The sequence below is a fragment of the Erpetoichthys calabaricus genome, chromosome 4, assembly GCF_900747795.2.
Source record: "Erpetoichthys calabaricus chromosome 4, fErpCal1.3, whole genome shotgun sequence".
In the NCBI taxonomy this organism is placed as follows: Eukaryota; Metazoa; Chordata; class Cladistia; order Polypteriformes; family Polypteridae; genus Erpetoichthys; species Erpetoichthys calabaricus.
In genome coordinates, this window is record NC_041397.2 from 128,202,738 (window position 1) to 128,224,065 (window position 21,328).

The 21,328-nt window shown below is 38.5% G+C and overlaps 1 protein-coding gene across 3 annotated transcripts in view; it reads right to left on the bottom strand.

The window, feature by feature from the left end:
- LOC114651134 (probable ubiquitin carboxyl-terminal hydrolase FAF-X) overlaps nt 1–20,313 on the bottom strand; it is a 420,397-nt gene extending 400,084 nt beyond the window's left edge. For 2 of the 3 annotated variants that reach the window (XM_051926098.1, XM_051926097.1), the window contains exon 1: nt 19,391–20,313. The gene's annotated coding sequence lies outside the window, so the exon portion shown is untranslated. The remainder of the gene's footprint in view (nt 1–19,390) is intronic. The other variant, XM_051926099.1, reaches the window with a different exon arrangement.
- Between the last annotated feature and the right edge of the window lie 1,015 nt (nt 20,314–21,328).

The following is a 21,328-nucleotide window of genomic DNA, read 5'->3' on the forward strand; positions in this document are numbered from 1 at the left end:
CGGAGGAAACAGAAACTGATTACCATTCTTAGATTTACGATTCTTTACAGAATCACGGGCTTACTGGTTGGCTGCAAGACACGTCAGGATGAGTTTGCACTGCAGGACTCTAGCGGAGTGTTACAACTGAGACCCATGCAACAGTGTCATAGGCACTCCAAGCACTTCATGATTTACAGATGCAGAAAAAAAAAAAAAAATTGTGCAGTAAACCAAGTGTGCCTCGAGTAATTTCAGCTCCTTTTCGTGGCTACTGTTATGGCTCACTGTTTCAAGCAGGATTTTCACACCAAACCATCAGTAGTGAACTGGGGAAAAAAATGGCAGTGGTGCAGATGTTGAAGATTTTGATTGCACTTACATTTAAATAATAGCTGCCCAAGTACCACTAGGATTCTTTCTTTTTTTTTTCTTTTTTTTTTTGCAGTGGCCACCAGTGTGGCTGTTAACATAATAAAGTATTAGAAATATGTATGTAATGTCCAGAATTGATTTTGGCCAGGGAAAGTTTAACTGCAAAATTGCAATTAATGAGGCCAGTTTAACACATTAAAAAATATTGCTGCATCAAAGGCATGCAACGAGGTGATCACCTCATACTGATGTTTATTTTCTTGATTTATACATACCAACATAGATGCAAGGGACTTGTAGAAAAGTCGGGGGTTTATGGCAATCCTAGTGCAATGCTAGAGAAAAGTCGCAAAGATAAAAATTGTGCTCTTTTTTTGTTTTTTCATCTCACATTTATGTAAGAAGATCAAATCAACGCCATACTACCTAAGTGCAAAATAAGTAATCTTTGAGTGGCACTAAAACCAAAATAAGTCTCTAGTATCTCTGTATTTAACTCACCAGTTTGTCAGACAGTTTGCAGTACTGATTGCCCTAACCATAATGATAAAAATTTGATGAAACAGAAGTATAATGATTATCCCTATCCATTATTCTAGTTTGCAGTATCTTTGCTAATTTACGCAAAGAATGCAACATAACCACCCAAATAATGCACAGCATCAGTTTTTAGGCGAGATAGCTGCTACAGAGAACTTTTTGTGTGAAAAGAAGCAAACGTGTACAGTATTGTGTTCCAATCTACTTTCTGTGGTGGCACACCTTTTGTAATCCAAAAAAAATCCCAAGGCAAACCACAATTCTACCAACTACAAAAACATTAAATATCTTATATATGCTAAACTGTCCGAAGGGACTGGACTACCGGAGACACCATCAATAAAATCAGTTTGGAGATTGACGCTCACAGAAACAGTACTTAATGAGCACATGCATGCCCACTGTCCCTTGGCTCTGCAAGAATCGCTGGCGAACAAGCACCCTGGCAGCTGGACCCCTGACACATCTCCTGGCTGCTACAGTGCACTCTAAGTGCTCTGACTGCAAAACAGCGATTGCGGAGCTGCTTTTATGTCAGCTTCTCCGGGTAGTCTCATACTCCTCAGACAGATCTTGACAACCTGAGGAGTGTGTTTCTCTCAGATCAGGACCCAGGGGCACTACACTATAATTTCCACAGTGCACCAGTTAAAAAACACTTTTGTAGACTAATTGAGGAAGATGACCAATTGAGGATGGTATTTGCACAGTTTTAACTCATTTTAATGAATGCCCATTTAGGAAATGGTTATACTTTCAATTAAATCAGTCTTTAGCAGTCCATTCAAAATCTACATTCATTTTGATCATTTAAGGATAGAGCTGCCAGGGAAGAGGAAAAGAGGAAGGCCTAAGCGAAGGTTTATGGATGTGGTGAGACAGGACATGCAGGTGATGGGTGTAACAGAGCAAGATGCAGAGGACAGAAAGATATGGAAGAAGATGATCCGCTGTGGCAACCCCTAACGGGAGCAGCCGAAAGAAGTGGAAGAAGTTTTACTTTGACACATCTGTGTTTTATGTACTATGCCAATTTAAGAATTTAAACAAGATTTTTTATTTTTTTGTAGGTTCTTAAAATATATTGGCCTTATTTTCTTTTTGCCGTCTTTTCAACTTACCTTTTAGGAAGACAATCAAATTCAGGCTGTACTTGCTGAAGTAGTATTTTGTTAAACGTTCTGGTTTAAGTTTTTTTCTTTGTGCTGATTCTACATTATTTTTATGATTCAATGTGTATTTACTTCATGATTTAAGTACTTATTTTATGATTACATTTTGATGCAATTAATCAAGAGTTATCGATTCCCAGCCCTAATCCAATTATACACTTATTTTTAATTTGAAAATACAAACCTTACTTTTTTGGCTAATTTGACAAACCTAGTCTCTAGAGTATACATTTTGCAAGATTCCCAAAGGACATTTGCAATTTATCTGTTTCTTATTCTTAATTTATTATTTAGCTCAACACAGTTATTTTTTAAATAGTTTAATAAAATCACATTGCTACCCACTGTTAAACCTATGAAATAGGGACAACAGAAGCACCTAAATTGGATTCAATCTGAAAAGTATATGCACATAGACTATACCATGATATACACAGGGAATCCATTCCCAGACGGGTTTATCCATTCCTGGGAATTCGGGAATCCCGGGCTCTCGGGGATGACACAGTGCACAGGCATCTCACATGTGAACGGTTTTAGAACGACCGACACTTATTTTTTAATAAAACTACTGCAATATGTTGACACATATAAAAGACTAACCTTATCTACAAGCAGTCCATGCTGTCATATAAGTATATGTATCTTTAGTTGTGGTAATAAGAGCGTAGAAAGCACAACGTCCTCAGAGGTGGTGCAGTGGTAGTTCTGCTGCTTTGCAGTAAGGAGACTATGGAAGATTGTAGGTTCGCTTCCCGGTTCCTCCCTGTGTGGATAGCGCTTTGAGTACTGAGAAAAGCGCTATATAAATGTAATGAATAATTATTATTATTATTAACATGTCCAGTGTGCGGTGGTCCAGGCAAGAGCGCACTTTCGTGCAGAAGTACGCCAGCCGCTGAGAAAGCATGCTCTGCCTCCACTGAAGTAGGCGGCACAATCATCAGATACTGATACACTTTTTCTAAACAACGCCCACGCTTGCCATTGCTCTGAAACACCGCCATTTTAGCTTTTACTGATGCATCCAGTTTCTTGTGATCATTCTGTGATGGCAAGTTTCTTGGCACAGATAATGCGGATGCAACAGACCGACGCATTGCAATTTTAAGTTTCTGTTCAAAGCTGTTGTCTGATGAAGTGCAAGCTGCAGCAATGGCGCCACCTTAATTATTTTCAACTATAACTCTGCTATTTCTTGATCGATTTTTACAAGCTATATATGCGAGCTTGGCCGTTCCCGTTTTCCCAGGAATTACAGCAGTTTAATTCCCGGGAATGAAAAATGTCTGGGAATCCTGGGCTCCGGGAGTGGATTCCCTAGATATACAGTGTATTGGAGTTGGAAGAAATTATTGGTTTAATGGAGTCAGAGTCGATAAAAATAACTAAATGTAAATTGTAATACAATGTGTTAAAAATGTCCAATTTCACATATACCAATTCAAATATACTGTGTTTTTCTTGGCTTTTGATAAAAAAAAAAAATTTTTTTGTAAGTTTTTTTCTTTGTTATTCAATGTTGCAACTTCTTTAATAAATAATATAAAAAAGCTAAAACACCATTGCTAAAACTTTTAAACCCAAATTTTAACACTTCGAGATGCTAAAAAAATAGCCTGATGATTCATGTTGGCAGCAATAAAATGCTTTGTATCTGTATGCTTTCATTCAACATAATAAATAGGCTGCAGTTTAAAAGTTAGGGGTCACCCAGAAATGTTCATGGTTTTAACTGTAGTACTAGGGTGTTGTACCGTGTTAGCCATTATGAATGTAGAGAAAAGCCAAGCAAAATGACACCTTTTATTGACTAAAGAGATTACAATATGCAAGCTTTTGAGGCAACTCAGGCCCCTTCTTCAGGCAAGATGTAAACTTGGTGATTTTATAACCGAAATTCATAACCCTTTTTAACCTAGATACCATTAAACTGATTTAAAAAAAATACCCAAGGCATTACTATTGTATACAATGGCCACTACTGTGTGAAATGACTGATTTTTAGTTTATTATTAACACATGGCTGTAAAGCCCCATTTCCAGCAGGAATTCCCTCAGTATACTAAACTCTTATCCTTAGTCATGTTTACATGCTAATTGGTTATTAGAGAGACCATTTTAATTTCACTAGAACTGATGAAACCTGTTATTTTGGGAACAAAATGAAAAACCTGTTAATATGTGAATAATAAATTAAAATCAGTCACTTGAAGCAGTAATAGCCATTATATATACTGGTAGTACCTTGGATAGATTTTAAACCAATTTAATAGCACCTTGATAAAAAAGGTATCAATTTCTATGAAAAACATGAAAATTTCCAAGTGACTCCAAACTAACAAGTACAGTATATTGGCTTAAATTACAAATAGAGGAGTTGAAGGTACCATAAATTGTGGAGTCAAGAGTTGCAGGTTGTGTACCCCGACTCTACAGCCCTGGTCACATATAGTAGGGGTGGGAATTGGAAACGATTTCTCAATTCGACATTACATATAGAATTGGTAGTCAAAAACTCACTGTATTTATTTTTAAAGTACTGAGATAATATATGTATCACAATTCAACATTGCGACATATTGTAGATTTTATTGAAATGTGACTCTCCAACTTAACATTTTCAAGTCATTGTAATACAGGTATATATTTTAAAGTGTTTTTATTGAGTCAACAAGTAAACTTCAAAACTGTATCCATAAAAATAGAAATGTTTGGAATTAAGAAATTTCACTCTGACAGCACCATTACATGTGCAGTGTTCCACCAGACTAGCACATCAGTAATAAGCCTCTGCTGTGAAAGATCCAGTAATTTCTGCTTTTGCTGCAAAGCTTGAAGGGCTTAGGTGCTACTATGAAAAAGCCAGTGACACATCTTATTTTTCCTGGTATTCATGCAACCGCCAATAGCTTGAGTGCTTGCTGAGCCAAAAAGTGTAACGTGTGTGCATAGCATTTAATGTGAGGAAAGCCAACCACCTGAGCTGAAACAAGCATATCTGCCGCATAATCAGTTACTAATACTGGCTTTTTTCCCTTAATTCACCATTCTTCAGTGGAATGTAAATATATGACCACCATAAAATTCAACCACTGAAATATCTGTTGCAGCATCATGACTTTACTGCAGACTTGAAGAAAAAAAAAAACTATTAATGTTTGAAATTTTTGTAATTTGTTGGTGAAACTATTTTCCTTTTGCAGCAAACCAAGTGGTTTCATTTAAGTGAAACTCAGTTCTTCTTTTGCTATGTAATTTGCAGAGTTTATTTTAACTGAAAGCTCATATCTTTTATATCATTCACCTTTTGTGTGTCAAACATTTTACCACCGTAAATACAGTAATCCCTCGCTATATCGCGCTTCGCGGCTTCACTCTATCGCGGATTTTATATGTAAGCATATTTAAATATATATCACGGATTTTTTGCTGGTTCGCGGATTTCTGCGGACAATGGGTCTTTTAATTTCTGGTACATGCTTCCTCAGTTGGTTTGCCCAGTTGATTTCATACAAGGGACGCTATTGGCAGATGGCTGAGAAGCTACCCAACTTACTTTTCTTTCTCTCACTCTTGTGCTGACATTCTCTGATCCTGACGTAGGGGGATTGAGCAGGGGGGCTGTTTGCACACCTAGACGATACGGACGCTCGTCTAAAAATGCTGAAAGATTATCTTCACGTTGCTCCCTTGTGTGCAGCTGCTTCGTGAAGCGACATGCTGCACGGTGCTTCGCATACTTAAAAGCTCGAAGGGCACGTATTGATTTTTGATTGTTTGTTTTTCTCTGTCTCTCTATCTCTCTCTCTCTCTGCTCCTGACGGAGGGGGTGTGAGCTGTCGCCAACAGCTTTGTGCCATGGTGCTTCGCATACTTAAAAGCCAAACAGCCCTATTGATTTGTTTGCTTTTCTCTCTCTTTCTGACATTATCTGCTCCTGACACGCACTCCTTTGAAGAGGAAGATATGTTTGCATTCTTTTAATTGTGAGACGGAACTGTCATCTCCGTCTTGTCATGGAGCACAGTTTAAACTTTTGAAAAAGAGACAAATGTTTGTTTGCAGTGTTTGAATAAAGTTCCTGTCTCTCTACAACTTCCTGTGTTTCTGTGCAAATCTGTGACCCAAGCATGACAATATAAAAATAACCATATAAACATATGGTTTCTACTTCGCGGATTTTCACCTTTCGCGGGGGGTTCTGGAACGCAACCCCCGTGATGGAGGAGGGATTACTGTACACATTTGCTGGCAGCCAACACACTGTCACATCATGCCATATGTCATTTGCTGTCCGGAGTGTGCCGTTAGATTTTCACATTTTAAAACTGTGTGATCCTGACTCAAAATCTGTTTTACTTGCTACTCTGGGCTTGCTTCAGCAACTTTTGCACATTATCAGGTCTTCCTCCAGACTGTATAAAAGCTACTGTTGCTTTTCTAACCCCGCTCCTACCTTTTCACTTGGAATGAGCAATACACCTTTCAGTTGCGGTTGATGTGCTGTGGGATTCACACACACACTCAGGCGTTTTTGATTTCCTTTGCACACGAGATAGAAAAAAAAAAAGTTTTCTGCTCAGACAGGGACGTACGTTTCTTCACAACGATTTTTGTAAGCATAAACACACTAATGTTACATGTGAATGGAGCAAAAAAAAAAAAAAGGCAACTGAAAATTTGATTGTTTACTAGCTAGTGGCTTATAACACATTTTTGTAGCTTACCATAAAACTTTGTTGGATATGCTAGTGTTTTATTCACAGATTAAAAAAGGAAATTTCAAGATTAAAGTCGACATTTCAACCTTTTATCTTCACTGTGTCTTTATCATTTCTCTTTACCCTAATATGCTTTCATATGACACTCAGACAGGGGCTACGACTCGCCTTTTGACTGCAACTTTGATATCTGATCACTTCTTTTTTATTTTGGGCATTGTGCGACTTTCTGGACTTGAACTTTCAAGTGTCTCCACCACTCTGTATCACTGAATCAACTTCTTTTTTTGCTCATACCACTGCTTAAGCCAACAAATAGTACGTTTTTCCTTGCCTCCACTTGGCATTTGCGGAAATTCTTTTTTCCCGGTGCTTTTGCTATTGTCTTTTCACAAAACGTTGAACTTAAAGGGCTATTTATATTGATTTGCATATTCAAAGAGGCTTAATTCTGATAGGAGTCGGAGTGGGGCGGCAGGCACATGCATGTGCGGTACTTTTTACGCTGACTGGGATTTATGGAGCTGAAGGGTGTGGAAGTTGGCTTACGCATGGTTTGTGTATCTGAATTTTTTGGTACGTACACACATTTCCACTTTTGTTTTAGTGTGAATTCTACGCATGGTGTTATGCATGAGACCCCAGATGATTCTGTCGTCATTTGCCACTATGACCCCATATAGTGCTGGGCAGTATGACCAAAATTCTACATCACGGTATTTTTGAAAATTATACCGGTTTCACGGTATTGGACGGTATTTTTTTCCCCATGCATGTGTGGATGTTAACCACATTTTCCACTGCAATTACTGACTAAGAATAACCTATTCCACTGTCATGAGAATTGCACATTGTGCAAAAAAAAATTTAATGTGCACACAAGTATTAATACAGGTTTGCATGGCCCCATAAAGTGATAGTTTTCAAGGGGGTGACACTAATGAAAAGAAGGAATCACATTGCATGATAGATGCAGTCAAAATATAGAGCCTTTTTATTGATCAAAGTTTGCAAACAACAAACTAAAATTTTGACAACATATTTTCAACTATCCAAATAGGCATTTAGACAGTAAAATATCCAGAGGTGTTTGTCAAAAGTTGTATTGCACTGAACATGTCTTAGAAAAGGAATAAATAGTAAATATTTTTTGTAAACCAACTACACTTTGTTAATGTTAACAATCTCTGTCCATTGACACGTTAAAGTGACCTTTTAAAATTTACCATCATTAAACTGCATAATATTTAAACTAATAAAATAATAACAATACAATAAATAATAAACAGAACAACTTCCAGTAATAATACTATTACTTCAAGACTTCAAAGCCCATGTGCATTACACAGTATTCACCAAATTAAAATAAAACAAGTGTAACTTGGTGATGACATCTTTACCAACTGAACCATCATTAAGGAAAACTGCATTAATATGGACCTTGCTTCAAGCTAAGCTATATACATTAATAAAACTGCAACTTGTATTTATAATGCTATTTGTGGTGTAGCCCTATGGAAGCGCATTAGGGCCACAGTGAAGAAAAAAAAAAAAAAAAAAAAAAACACTGTTGAGATTAAAGTCAACATTTCCACTTTATTCTCATAGTTTATTTTGTCATTAAAGTAGAATGCCGTAAACTAAACTTCATCCTAAAATCAATGTTTAATTTACTAGATTTTCTCAAACTCCATCATAAGTTAATGTAGCACATTAAATGCTTTGTGTTAAGAGTTCCCCGACCCAGTCGCTACGCGCTTCTTAAACTGACTTCCTCTGCACTAAGAGGAGGCACCAGAAGCGATAGCCGAACAGAATACATTTACTTCATGATATTCCTGCTTTCTGAAAATGTAGAATGCTAAGAAAAATTTTCATGATGAAATGCATTAAAGCAGTTATTAAACATGCACGGTAATGCTGCTCCCTCGCAGTGAGGGGTCCACAGGTGTATGTTCAGTGTAGAGAACTTTATGGCAGGTGTGACGAGGCTCCAAAAAACTAGATGTATGAATGGGTATCATACAGGTTTAACTTAAATATTGTGTAAATATTGGGTTTGTGATCTGGTGGTCAGTGACGCGAACACAGAATTCAATGCATGTTCTTCTAAGCGGGCTTGCTTTATTGCAGGCGTGCTGTCTCTGTCTGACATACCAAACCTGCAGTTCCTATCTTTCCTTTTTCTTTCTCCACATAACCAATCACCACACAATAAACGTCTTTGTGAAATTAAAACTAGTTATAAACTTAGACCACGGAGTGTTCAGAACTTTAAAAAAAATCTTCATTATACATGTTTAATTATGCCATCCATTCAGGGTTGTGCCCATACCAGCAAGCACTGTGAGCAAGGTCCTGAACGGGACGCCAGCACATCGCAGGGTGAATACGAGCAATACATACACTAGCAGGGTCAATATAGCATAACAAAACCCCACATCCTACATGACTTTGAAAAAAACTGAAGCACAATGAGTAAACCCACCAGAAAAACAGGCAAATTAAAGGCAGGGAACGCAGGGACACAGCAGTGCACCCTCAATGCCACTGTGCCCCCACATGATTAATACATGCTTTAATGCATTTCATCATGAAAATGATATCAAGTATTTATCTTGGCATTCTAAATGTTCAGGGAGCAGGAATATCATGAAATTAATGTATTCTGTGCGGTGATTGCTGCCTGTGCCTCCTCTTAGTGCAAGAGGAAGTCAGTTTAAGAAGCATGTAGCAATTAACAGGGCTCGGGATACACTTAACACAAAGCATTTAATGTGCTACATAACTTATGACGGGGTTTGAGAAAATCTAGTAAATTAAATATTCATTTTAAGACGAAGTTTAGTTTACAATGTTCTACTTTAATGACAAATTACGAGAATAAAGTCAATAAATTGACTTTAATCTCGGCATAAACGGCAAGAATAAAGTCAACATGTCGACTTTATTCACGTCATAAGCGTCGAGATTAAAGTGGAGATTTCGAGAATAAATTCAACACGTCGTCACACTAATACACAGTACTCAGGTACATTACACTGTATTGAAGAAAAAAAAAAATAATGGAACAAGTACAACTTGGCTTGCAGTATTATCCAATAGTATAGAAACAGTATTCACACATTTGAACATAATGGTCCATATCAGACCTTTTAAAACCAAAGTATCTACAGACAACAGACACGCCTCCTTTTTTCGGCAAAAGTTCTTCTGTGTCATCATGTTCAACTTTATCATCTGCTACAGCTTCAGTTTCAGAATGTTCTCTGTCCATTTTCACCATTCAATACCTCCACTAACGCATGTACTCCGTTGCATTCGTGTTTAGTGGTACAGTAGTGAGAAAGGTCCCCCCCTTAAACAGTTTCCCACTGTGCCACGTTCCCAACGTTGTTTAGGCTATTTAAACCGGTGTTGCGGTATAAGAAAAATCCATATCATAACAAAAATAAAAAATGTTTTTTGGTATGAACTGGTATACCGCCCAGCACTAACCCCATATATTAGAAAATCAAGAAGGCATCAGGACATCAAAGACGCTGTCACTTGCTTCATAGCAAAGGACATGATGCCAATGTCTGTTTTCGAAAAAGAAGGTTTCAAGAAACTTTTGAAAGTAATCCACCCAAGGTTTAAACTAAACTGGCCAAAAACATTTTTCTCAGACAGCTCCCCGGCAACTCTATGATGAATGTTGGGTGAAGTCAAAGGCTGCATTAAAGATGCAAGATACTTTGCCACTATGATATACTTATATGTCGAGTCAGACATCAGAGCCTTACATACGCAAGTCTTACTACATTGACATGGAATGGAATTTACAGAGCAAATGTCATCAAACTGCGTATTTTACCACAGATCACACAGCAGAAACTAATCGCAATGGCGTTCGAGGATATCCTGGGGGCTTAAGAGAGGATCACCAGGCAATATTAAATAATTTCTACGGCAGTCATTGCTGGACATAATCTAATATCCTTCCTAAATAGTTTGACCCAAGTACTGGACCAAAAACAATACAGTAATCCATCGCTATATCGCGCTTACGACTTTCGCGGCTTCACTCTATCGCGGATTTTATATGTAAGCATATTTAAATATATATCGCGGATTTTTCGCTAGTTCGTGGGTTTCAGTGGACAATGGGTCTTTTAATTTCTGGTACATGCTTCCTCACTTGGTTTCCCCAGCTGATTTCATATAATGGACGCTATTAGAAGATGGCCGAGAAGCTACCCAATCAGAACACGTATTACGTATTAAATAAAACTCCTCAAATATATTGCGAGCACGGGGGCTGATCGCACCCCTACAGTATACAGCCGCTCGTCTAAAAAACGCTGAAAGACTACCTTCACATTGCTCCCTTCCTTGCTGGGCTTACTTGTGGTTACTCTGTTGCGCAATATGCTTCCCGCATGGTGCTTCGCATACTTAAAAGCTCAGGCAGCCCTATTGATTTTTGATTGTTTGCTTTTCTCTCTCTCTCTCACTCTGACATTCTCTGCTCCTGACGGAGGGGGTGTGAGAAGGGGGTCTGTTCATACCCCTAGAGGATATGGACGCTCGTCTAAAAAATGCTGAAAGACTACCTTCACATTGCTCCCTTCCTTGCAGCTGCTTTGTCAAGTGACATGCTTCCCGCACGGTGCTTTGCATACTTAAAAGCCCAAAAAGCACCTATTGATTTCTGATTGTTTGCTTTTCTCTCTCTCTCTGACATTCTGTGCTCCTGACGAGCAGTCCTTTGAAGAGGAAGATACGTTTGCATTCTTTTAATTGTGAGACGGAACTGTCATCTCTGTCTTGTCATGGAGCACGTTTAAACTTTTGAAAAAGAGACAAATGTTTGTTTGCAGTGTTTGAATAAAGTTCCTGTCTCTCTACAACCTCCTGTGTTTCTGTGCAAACCTGTGACCCAAGCATGACAATATAAAAATAACCATATAAACATATGGTTTCTACTTCGCAGATTTTCACCTTTCGCGGGGGGTTCTGGAACGCAACCCCCATGATCGAGGAGGGATCACTGTAGTCCTGAAGTCGGTAACAGAATTAAACTGATACACCTTGAGTGTTTTTAAAAAAAATAAAATTTCTCTATTACAATAAAAAAATCTTGGGTCGAAACTTTAACGTCATGCGACACAAGGCAGTGAGACAAAAGGACAGCTGCTGTACAGGCTTTTAAATGATCGATGCACACAGCGTGACAAGCAAAACACGCAGCTCAGCAGCAAGCCAGCAGCTGCTCCGTCCACATCTCCTCAGCATGCGTTCAGCCATAACCCCCCACACACACAATGAAAGCAGCAGAGACGCAAAGTGGCTGGAGCATAGCACGCCCCAGGGAGGTGAAACCCCCTAGCAAATAAATAAAGATTAATTTTTGTGAAGTTATCTTTGAACTTCTAGGTATCAGCTTTCAGGGCAGATATCTCGTAATCCACTCATTCTAAATTTGAGTATCTTTGCTAGGATGTAGTTCTATACCATGCCAAAAATCGCACAATTTTCAGACGAAAATGGTATTTGATGGTGTTAAAATCAATTTTGACTTTCTAGAGGCACATACAGTGAGAAACATAAGTATTTGAACACCCTGCGATTTTGCAAGTTCTCCCACTTAGAAATCATGGAGGGGTCTGAAATTCACATTCTAGGTGCATTCCCACTGTGAGAGACAGAATGTAAAAAAAAAAAAATTCAGGAAATCACATTGTATGATTTGTACAGAATTTATTTGTAATGCACTGCTGCACATAAGTATTTGAACACCTGGCAATCAGCAAGAATTCTGGCTCTCAAAGATCTGTTACTCTGCCTTTAAGTAGTCCACCTCTACTCCACTTAGTAATCTTAATTAGTAGCACCTGTCTGAGCTCTTTAAAGACACCTGTCCACCCCACAGTCAATCAGACTCCAACTACTACCATGGGCAAGACCACAGAGCTGTCAAAAGATACCAAAGACAAAATTGTGGACCTCCACAAGGCTGGAAAGGGCTATGGGGCAAATGCCAAGCAGCTTGGTGAAAACAGATCAACTGTTGGAGCAACTGTCAGAAAATGGAAGAGGTTAAAGACGACTGTCAGTCTCCCTCGGACTGGGGCTCCATGCAAAATCTCACTTCGTGGGGTATCACAGATGATAAGAAAGGTGAGCAATCAGCCCAGAACTACACGGGAGGAGCTGGTCAATGACATGGAGAGCTGGGACCACAGTTTCAAAGGTCACTGTCGGTAGAACACTATGCCGTCATGGTTTCAAATCACGCATTGCACGGAAGGTTCCCCTGCTCAAGTCATCACATGTCCAGGCCCGTCTGAAGTTTGCCAATGACCATCTGGATGATCCAGAGGAGGCATGGGAGAAAGTCATGTGGTCAGATGAGACCAAAATAGAACTTTTTGGTCTAAACTTCACTCGCCGTGTTTGGAGGAAAACAAAGGAGGAGTTGCATCCCAAGAACACCATCCCTACTGTGAAGCATGGGGGTGGAAACAACATTCTTTGGGTGTGCTTTTCTGCGAAGGGGAAAGGACGACTGCACTGTATTAAGCAGAGGATGAATGGGGCCATGTATTGTGACATTTTGAGCAACAACCTCCTTCCCTCAGTCAGAGCACTGAAGATGGGTCGTGGCTGGGTCTTCCAACATGACAATGACCCGAAGCACACAGCCAGGATAACCAAGGAGTGGCTCCATAAGAAGCATATCAAGGTTCTGGAGTGGCCTAGCCAGTCTCCAGACCTAAATCCAATCGAAAATCTTTGGAGGGAGCTGAAACTCCGTGTTGCTCAGCGCCAGCCCCGGAACCTGACAGATCTAGAGGAGATCTGTGTGGAGAAGTGGGCCAAAATCCCTGTTGCAGTGTGTGCAAACCTGGTCAAGGGAAACGTTTGACCTCTAATTGCAAACAAAGGCTTCTGTACCAAATATTAACACTGATTTTCTCAGGTGTTCAAATACTTATGTGCAGCAGTGCAATACAAATAAATTCTGTACAAATCATACAATGTGATTTCCTGAATTTTTTTTACATTCTGTCTCTCACAGTGGGAATGCACCTAGAATGTGAATTTCAGACCCCTCCATGATTTCTAAGTGGGAGAACTTGCAAAATCGCAGGGTGTTCAAATACTTATGTTCCTCACTGTAGATGTATACAGATATCAAACCATGATTATCTTTGATGTTTTGAACATCATATGATCAGAATCTAAATTTAACTCGATAGCAAATTTTTGACCCCATCACCAAACTTGCATTTACATGAAAGTAAAAAATATTTAGGCTAAAACGATTGGTATTTCTGTCTCTAGTAACTGACCTTAAAAATCAAAAATGATTCTAGATTCAACTGTTAGTAAAAACAAAATCCAAACTGATTATGAACAAAAACGGTATTACAGTAGAGTCCCGCTAATCCGAACTAATTGGGACCGAACCCTGTTCGGATTAGTGAAAATTCGGATTAGGCGGAGTTTTGTCATATAATGCCATATATTGACTTTATGAGGCGTATTAAGCGTCTGATGTGTCAAGAATTAAAGGTAAGAAATTACGTATTCTAGTACACTGCAATTTAAACTGCACTGTAGTGTGACTGTGATCGGAGGTAAAATCGATATGACGGGCGGTAGGTGAGTAGTAGCGGAAGGGCAGTGACCTAGACCCCCCACCTAGAACTACGCATTCCTCTTGATTTCCGTTCCCAAACTATGAGTCACTGAGTCAGTGTGCCACCTGCTACTGCTGAGTGATGTGTTTTGTGCAATGTTATTGTTCGTGTGCGCGCACTTGCCCTGTGTTTTGTGAGTCCTTGTGAGTGGTGTGTAGTGTGGTTTCTTTACATTCTGTGCTTGACCCTGCTGTTAATCATCATGGCAAGCAAACGTAAACATAAGTCGTGTACATTAAAAGAAAAACTGGAAGTGTTGAAAAGACTTCACAAAGGTGAAAGTGCCACTCAGTTATCGAAGGAATTTGGTGTCGGGAAAGCAACAATTTCCAATTGGAAAAAGAACAGAGGTAAAATTGAGCAGTTTTGCACTTCCACAAGTGAAAAAACGATTGAAAAACATAGCAAGACGACAGTGTCTTCTTACGAAAAATTGGACGAAGCACTTTTCTTATGGTTTACACAAGAAAGACAGAAAGGAATCCCTATCACTGGCCTTCTAATTCAAGAAAAGGCGCTTCAATTGAACAAGCTCATGGACGGTGACGTATCATTTACGACTAGTTGTGGTTTCTTACACTGATGGAATCAGGCAGCTTACAATAACTGGGGAGAAATTGTCAGCGGACAACGAAGCAGCTGTTGAATACCTTGAGGAGTTCAAATGCATCATTTCTTCCTACTCGCCCCAGCAAGTTTACAACGCAGATGAGACAGGACTTAACTTTAAAGCATTGCCTACCAAAAGTCTTGCATCACAAGAGGAATGATCTGCACCAGGGTTTAAAATGGATAAACAGCGCCTAACTGTGTTGGCCTGCAGCAATGCTTCTGCCACAAATAAGCTTCCACTGATGGTTATCGGCAAATCGGCAAAACCACGCTGTTTTAAGAACATGAACATGAACTCTCTCCCTGTTTTTTACAGAAATCAAAAGAAAGCTTGGATGGATCGTGCCTTGTTCAAAGAATGGTTTGACAAGCAATTTGTGCCAAAAGTAAAGGCGTTTAACAAAGAAAATGGATTGCCTCCTTGTGCTTTGTTACTTATAGACAATGCTCCGTCACATCCAGAAGAAATGCAACTTTTTTGCGATGATATCAAGGCTATTTTTCTCCCACCAAATGTCACATCAATTTTGCAGCCAATGGACCAAGGGATTTTGCAGGCTTTGAAACAGAATTATAGAAAAATGCTTCTTTGTAGCCTACTTGAAGATAATGAAGAGCTAACAATTTTGGATAAACTCATGAAAATGAACATCAAAGATGTTATTTACTGGGTTGCTGAAGCTTGGGAAAACACATGCAAGGAATCCTTACAGAAGTCTTGGAAAAATCTCTGGCCTGAGCTAGAGTTTGTCCAAACAGTTTTCCCCCCGACAAAAGAAAATTGCGAACTTCTTCAATTGGTGAAAAGAATGCCAGGTTGTGAAAATGCAGAAGAAGAGTGCGTGGAAGAGTGGACGGCCGTTGACGACTGTGGCCATGAAGAATACACAGATGAGGACATTGTGGCAGCTGTGCAGGGAACGTCAGCTGATCTCGACGCAGACGACAGTGAGGAGGAAGGGGACGCGCCGACTGATGATGTTCCACACACTGCCGCAGCCAGTGCCCTTGATCTCGCTTTGCGCTACGTTGAGCAACATGCCGATGCAACCCCAACAGATGTTATGTTTATGCGGCGTTGGCGAAACATTGCTTCTTCAAGCCGTTTTAGTTCGTTGCGTCAGAAGGAGATCACTGACTTTATCTCTTAGATAATAGTTTGCTTTTTACGTTTTGTGTAAATGCTGTACAGAACATGGATTCTACATATGTGAGTAAATTCGAACTTGTTTCAATTTTAAGTAAGGCTGTATTTTGGATTTTTAGTTAGACAGCGAAATTGAAAAATTACAAGTTTCTTAAATGTACATTAAACGTACGACATAACTTGAAAAAACTTGTTTTCTTTACTTTTTTTTCCCTAGTCCTGTTCGGATTAGGCGGATTTTCGGATTAGCGGGGTTCGGATTAGCGGGACTCTACTGTATAATTTAATTTACAACTCAATTAGATGAACAAATAAAATGAGTTGTGTAACAAGAAGTGGGGTGCTGTGGCTAAGGCAGCAAACTGTAGTACTACAGATTAAGGTTGACATTTCCATATCAACAATGATGTCAATTAAAACATTTTAATTTGCTACACCTACTATGCAATAAACATGTTAATTGCACTATATGGTATACTAGGTTTAAGGACTTGGAATGATGTTCACTATCAAAAGGTTTATACATTGAAGACTGTTTTAAATGTTGCAGTTTCTATTATACTTTATTAGGAACTGTAAAAAAAAAAAAAAAAAAGCCTCAAAAGTAAATATATGCACAATCCAAAGAATTGTGATTTTTGTGACATTCAAACAAAATGGTGAATTCCCTCCCATGTTTATAGTTATATTATTAATGACTTCAAATAAAGCACCTTAATACCAATCTATTAATCATTGTAAATTAAGTTTGTTTATTCACATTTAATAATGTATAAACAGCTTCACTTAACTTGCATGTTTTGAGGGAATTTCTTTCGAACATATTGGGAATTTCAGTAAAAACGTGTATTTTTTCCATCAATATACTAAACTAACAAATCTATTATTGGCTTTAAATGAAAACTATAAAACGAATGTATTTTAAGGCATCCTATTTTAGTAATAAACAAAAAAAATCCATTCACTACAGACTTAAAATTACAACACATTTTAATAATTAAATAATGTAATCACATATACAAATACTAAGCATAAACAGGTCTACAGACCAGTATGTCAAAGGAAAACGTGGACTACCTGGTAAATAAACTTGTGTGTGAAATCAACATCTATTTTGGCAGCAAAGGGAGCAAAAAAAAAAACAGAATTCTCGCAAAATTCTTTAACACTTTCTACCATTAACTAACTAAACAACAACAAAATATCAGGTAACAAATACAACTAAATACATGAGAAGATGGTAAAGAATGTAGACTGGGAATGATTCTATACCAAGAGTGTACACAATGAACAAAATAAAACCAAAAACAATAAAGACTTGAATTTTTTTTTTCTTTTTCAAGGGACAGTTGAGTTATGGCAATAATGTTGGTTATCATTGATTGGTTTCACAACAATGGGTAGAATGGAGGATTTTAAACACAGAAGGCTTTCAACTGTACACATTAACACTAACTGATGTAAGCCAATTTTAATATGGTCAGAAAGTCCAACTGATTCTTCACAAACTTTTTAACAAAAAAGTGGTATGTCAACCATTATCCTGAGCCCAAATATCAATTAAAATCACAAAATATATATCCTCCCATTAACCCTCAGACCCCAAAGGATCAAACTTTTGGAGCACGCTGCTTTGAAACCTGTCCTGGCAACATTTAAATGGCACAATCTCACTCCAGCAATATCAATGTACCCAACACAGACACTCATTCAGGGTCAATTTGAATAATCAATAACCCTAACATGTCAACCTTTGGAATGGGAAAACTTGATCACAATATGTCAAAAATGTTTGATGGTGTACTTTACATAAAAAGATGTCATAAGCAGAACTTTTAACGAGACAGTGAAACAGAACAGGCATTTATATTAAAAGATATTCGAACAAGTATATAAACTAACCAAACAGATAATGTGTACGAATGTCAAAATTTATTTAAGTTGAGGGCTTTACTGTGCAGAAGTGTGTCATATTATTTAGTGCAAAATATTCTGAACCTACTTGGTCATGATTTGATCACAAAAAATACCGCACACTGTCGCCCTGACCTATAAATTGGTGTTAGGTTAAAAGGTGTTCTGTAACACATCCCCGTTACATATTACTCTAAGTAATTTTTTACATGAACGAAAAAAAAAATCGTACACTTCGATACAGTTACACATACACACACACATTTATATATACACACATCTAAACCGAAAAACTCTACCGGTGCCTGGTTAATGATTCATACAGAATCGCCAATACAGTAGTAAGACATTTCCGTAAAATCGACTCTCTTACATAGACTTGGAATTAATTACGTGTAAAAACTGTTCAAAGAACTAAGTTGTCATATGTCAGTTCAAGTATATTCGTGTTGGTGCTTTAGACAAGTATACCGGTACATGCATATGTTAAATCTAGATACGGCACAGTCCTACACTTGCAACAACTAAAAGAAAACAGGAAATATTAATTTCAATCTGAGCATCACTCAATAAGACTCACACTTGGTTCGATTATCACATACATTTCCACTGATCGATTTGCTATATACAAATAAACCTAAAATCTGATGATTGTGTTGATTGAAAGCCTGGGCCTAATTTCCAGGCGTAGTCCTCCGTCTAGGGCCTACAACATTTTTCTTTCCACCATCACTCCGCCTTAGTAATGGCGTTGGAGTCCGAATGAAATACAGTGAGAGAAAAAGGAAGGATGGGGAGGCTGTCCTGTTTTAAAATGAGGGGAAGACAGAGAGTGTTCACCCGGCTAAATGTGTAGAAACGGTTGACAACACTTCAAATTTTAAGATACCCGATGCATTAAACCCCTGGGGTGTCCCTCAACAACATATCCCATTCAGTCCTGAGCAGGACAGCGCCAGGAGAGTCGTCAGCCATCTTCCTTCATTATTAGAGGAAAAAAAAATAATATAGCTCGTTCACATATCCTATAACTATTAACATTTAAGGGCCAGGGATCGCCTTCCCCTGTACGAAAAGATGAACCTCCTAAAACATAAGAAGCCACAAAACAAGGAGGGGTGGTGGGGAATACCACTTTCATACACTCCTCCTCTCACTCTGTTGAACTAAGAATTCACCTTACTTAAAAGAAATGGTACACATATGCAGAGAAAAATAAAGACTGTGCAGGCAACTTACCAGGAATTAGGGTAGACTCCTTCTTTCACTACTCCAGATTGTGGTTTCCGTGTGAACGATTTATTTTCCGTCTCTGTCACAATGTTGAATCCCGTCACATAAACCGACAAGATTTGCAAGGAAGCTTTCTGGTATGACTTTGGTTTTTTGTAACATTAAAATCTTTTCTCTCTTTCTTGCCTTTTTTTTTTTTTTTTTGTTCGCTCTTGGGTGTTTTTCCTGCGTCACGGGCAAAGGCAGCCCCCCCCCAGACTCTCTCTCTGCTCTAATCTCTTGTCAATTTCAGCCCCAGTCAGTCAGTCGCTTCAACATGGCGGCCAACCGGCGCAGACTCTCAGCAAACAACACACATTCGATACATCCAAACGTCTTTCTCCTTCTCCACTGCAACGTTCGACAGTTTCGAAAACGTGTACGAAAGTGACTTTTACAAAATCCAATTTGTTACGAAGGTTTTAACGTTTTCAGAGTTTCACCTTATATATAATCCCATACGTTTCAACATGCCGCCTCTCATTATAGGTTGCTTTCCGTTTCTCTGTGTGATTTTCCCCCTCTTAATCAACCGTTTCCACGCTGTGTCTGGAGAGGCGCTGCCGTTTCTTTGCTAGTCTGCCAGTAGGTTACACTTCTCCTCCTCCTCCTCGAGTAGTCGTTGTCAAATTGGACCGTTCAAATCTGCTGACCTGCCCAGGGTTTTCTGTTTTACGAAACTGGCACCATTGTGGCTCAATGAAGAACGACAACGTCAGTACCTTTACAAAAGTGCTTACTACCGGGAAGAACCAACATGGAGCAAAAAGGGTAGCAGTTTCTCACGCGGCCCGCTCTTTTTCTAAACTCGGCTAACTTCTACTTTTATTCCTATGAAACTGGCGCCATTTTGGCTCGAACAAGTCCTTGAAATCCGCCAAAGAGCAAAGCTGAAGAGGGATCAAAATGGAGGATCAGGGAATTGAGTTTCCAGCCTGTCGGCCGGGAAAAGCCCGGATGAAAGTGACGTTTCAGGCTGGCTACTAGTGGGTGTACAGAGTACTTCCGCTTGGCCTATATACTTGTGCAGTACAGAATTGTTTTGTACCTCTTTAGTGCATATTTCTTTTTTAAAAATATTAAAGTTTTTCAACGCCGCATACATAGTCATCTTTCAGTGTGTATTTTCATAAATAGTTACACATTTTATTAATCGTTTTCTCTATTCTAATGAAGAAGTTTAACAATTTTGAATCTTACTGTATTTTTGTTTAAAGTTTTTTTTTTTTTTAATTGTTATTCGTAACATGGCATAACAGGAACATAATTGCGCCTAAAGAAATCATCATGAGAACATGATTTGGCTTGATTTTGTTAATGTTCACACAGTGCCATATGTCAAAAATTTGATGTGGCTAAGGAACTTCTTTAAATTGTATGTAATAAGCAGTAAGAGTTTACTAATGTAAAATACAGTAATGACAAATAAATATTAGGTTACATTGTGCCCTGTGTTGGCTGGAATTGGCTCCAGCAGACCCCTGTGACCCTGTAGTTAGGATATACCAGGTTGGATAATGGATGGATGGATGTTAGGTTAAATAGTAAGAACTGTTGAATATAAATCAAGGGATGTTATATTTAGGCTATATGATGCACTATTGAGACCATATATGAAATACTATGTACAGTTCAGAGGACTTGTTTATAAAACTTTGCTTGGAATTGATTGTTATAGTGTGCATATGCCAAAAAACAAAAAATGCATGTGCCAAATTTATGAAACCTGCCATACCCACTTTTTTTACACAATTTACCCTTTATAAATGGTAATCATCTTGTAAATTTGCGTATCTGAATGTGCCTTGAACCTTGCTTGGTTGCCACCCTGAAACAACCATATATGGACTATGCTAATCAGCCTCATACATATGTAATAACAATACTGCTGGCATTCATTAGCTG